At 41.8% G+C, this 2,877-nt stretch overlaps 1 pseudogene; it reads left to right on the forward strand.

Annotated features, from left to right (window-relative positions):
* Positions 1-671: 671 nt before the first annotated feature.
* LOC101596518 lies at positions 672-1,509 on the forward strand (annotated as a pseudogene).
* Positions 1,510-2,877: the final 1,368 nt, after the last annotated feature.

The raw sequence follows: 2,877 nt of genomic DNA on the forward strand, positions 1-2,877 counted from the left end.
CTGTCCCTTATGTTTTGTATGTCTGTGTGTTTGTATGTATGTAGGCATGTGTGTGCATATATGTAGAGGCCAGAGGTCCACAGGGGCTTTCTCCCTCTATCCCTCCACCTTCCTTGCTGAGAAAGGATTTCTCACTTGGGTGCAGAACTGACCTGTTTGTCTAGTTTAGCCGCCCAGCTTGCCCTGGGGTCTCATCTCTATCTACAGAGCACTGGAATTACAAACAGGCTACCCTGCCCTCCCCACATTTACATGGTTTCTGGGGACCCAAACTCAGGTCTCTTTCTTGAGCAGTTTTCTTCACTAAGTCATCTTCCAGATCCTAGACTTTCCTTTTGAGAAGGTTACACTTGAAGAGGACATATCCATGGCTGATAAAGGGAGTTGGTGGAACCCTAACCTGTAGGCTTGTCCCCTTTAAGATGGGGGAGGGGGCGGACTGGAAGCTGAGTAAAGTGGGAGGAAGTGTGGCAGCAGTGCTAACAGTAAGTTTCCTTAGAAGTTTTCTTGGTTCATTTGCAAGACAGATACTGTCCTTAATGATGAGGAAACCAGGAAAAACGGCAGAAATGAAAACCAATGATGGCAAAGTAGAAAAACTCCCCCTCTTCTATGACGGAGTCTATTTCAGGAAAGGTACTGCGGTCTTAAGGGGACAATTGTTAACATGACTGACAGACTTGGTGAATGAGTGTAATCTGATTGTTTAACCATCTCGTCACCTATCCTGATGTTAACAACTCTATCAAGATGGGAGTGGGCACTGAAGATTGTCTGTGTATAGAGTATGAATCTAACAAACCAAAATATCCCTTAAAAGATGTGATTGTTGGAAACATTTACTTCATATTAGTAAAAACAAAAACACAACAGATGAAGTTGCAACCAATCAAGAAATGGGCCATAAGAATTGGACCCTGCACCACAATGGAAACAGAAACAATCAGCAAATGTGAGATAACAGATGGTGCACCACTCAAAGATGAATCTATTTCAGTAAGACCTGTCTTCAACAATGAGTAATGTGAACACAAAGTTTTCAGCTGGGTACATTTTTTTTAAGCGAGGGTGACAGACAGAGGGAAGGAGAGAATGAATCAGAAGAGCAGGGCCTCAGCCACCGTACTTGAACTCCAGATACTGGCACCACCTATGGGCATGTGTGACCTTGCACTTGCCTCACCTTTGTGTGTCTGGCTTATGTGGGATCTGGAGAGTTGGAAATGGGTCCTAATAATTAACTTCATAGGCAAGGGTCTTAACCACTAAGCCATCTCTCCAGACCATCAGGTACTTTTTTAATGTAGTTGATGAGGAAGACAGAAAGTGCTTCAGGCAAGCATCTTAACCACTGGGACATCTTTCGAGCCCCAGAAAGTACTTCAAACAGCAGGAGATCATCTCATGGAGAAAGGCCCCTGAGAAACACTAGAGAAACAGGACACCAACTTTCAGCAGCTATTTCAGTCTCCAGAATCACAGAAATCTGCTGAGTATCCTGAAATGTGAACTGAAGGGAAGAGAAACAACTGTACCAATGATGAAGCCCAGCAGGGCAGAGTTGGCCACAAGCTTGTGGGGCAAGCCCAGGGCTCCATACACAAAGGTCCTCCTCGATCTTGGAGTGCTGGCTGCATGTGTTTCGCAGAATAATGAAATGCTCACCATGTGTATATATTTTTACAAGTGCTTCCTTTGAAACAGTGGGGAATCTGAAGCTGTCTTGTTTTGTGCCCACTAATGGCAAGCACTCAGCTGCATCAGCATAATCATTAAATATCTTCATGAGAGTAGAAAAAAATAAATAAAATGGAAAACCTGTTCACTGTGTTTATCAATTTAAGACATTAAAACTATATGAAAAGGGGGATGCAGATGTTACCCACTAAATAGCATCTGGAAGATAACTAAGAAAACAATGTGAGGGTAAGCTGGCTGTGAGAAAGAATTGTCTCCTTCCAAGCCTGCTGATGATGCAAGACAAGAACGACCGATGCAAAGACAGGTGTCTTCATGATGGTTGGTTGTTTTAGGGCATGGACATGGGAAGATGAAGGACTTAGTCATTTGTAAATTTTCTTTTTAGAGTGAGAGGCAAAAATCTGCTGAGAAGGTGAGATTACAAAGTGTACACTTTGTAAAGTATGATGAAGATTTTGGTGGAGCTGAGGAAGTAAATGAAAGGGATGCAGCCATATTTGTAAAACGGCATCGATGGCTCAGCCAAGGTTAAGGTCTCTGAGTCAGAGCAGTGGGTGATGGTAACACTGGATAGTTCAGGGTTAAGAATAGCGAAAATTTTGCTTGGTTGATGCAGTATGAAGACATAAATGTTATGTGCAGCAAAACAATGGCCTGAAGTACATGGAGTATTAGAACCAAATCCTTAGAGAACTGAGGCTTGGAAAAACTTAAATGCAGAAGAGGGACTACATGAATAAATGAAATGAAAAGAAGATATAAATTTAGGGCATAAAATTTTGAAGAGAATTGATTCCAAACCATGAAGTAGCATAGGGTATGGTGAATAAACAGAGCAGTGAGGAGAACTGAGTATAACTGGGGCCCACATTAGGATTATATAAAAATTAAAGGCTGGACACCATGATACCATCGTACAGATATCACTCGCTTAAGACAACTCTCTACCTGAGTTTAGAACATTTCTGAAAGTATATATTCCGCTTTTCCTATTTCGATCATTGTTATTGAGACCAGTTTTCCTGACTCACTGAAATGCAGATAATAACTATTTTTTCCTTTTTTGAATGTATGTGTGTGTTTGGTAAGCACATGCATGGGTGCACATGAGTGTGGAGACCAAACGTCAACCTTGGGTATCTTCCTTAATTGCTTGACCTCCAGCTTATTTTTTGA

This window comes from Jaculus jaculus, chromosome 2 (genome assembly GCF_020740685.1).
Source record: "Jaculus jaculus isolate mJacJac1 chromosome 2, mJacJac1.mat.Y.cur, whole genome shotgun sequence".
NCBI lineage: Eukaryota > Metazoa > Chordata > Mammalia > Rodentia > Dipodidae > Jaculus > Jaculus jaculus.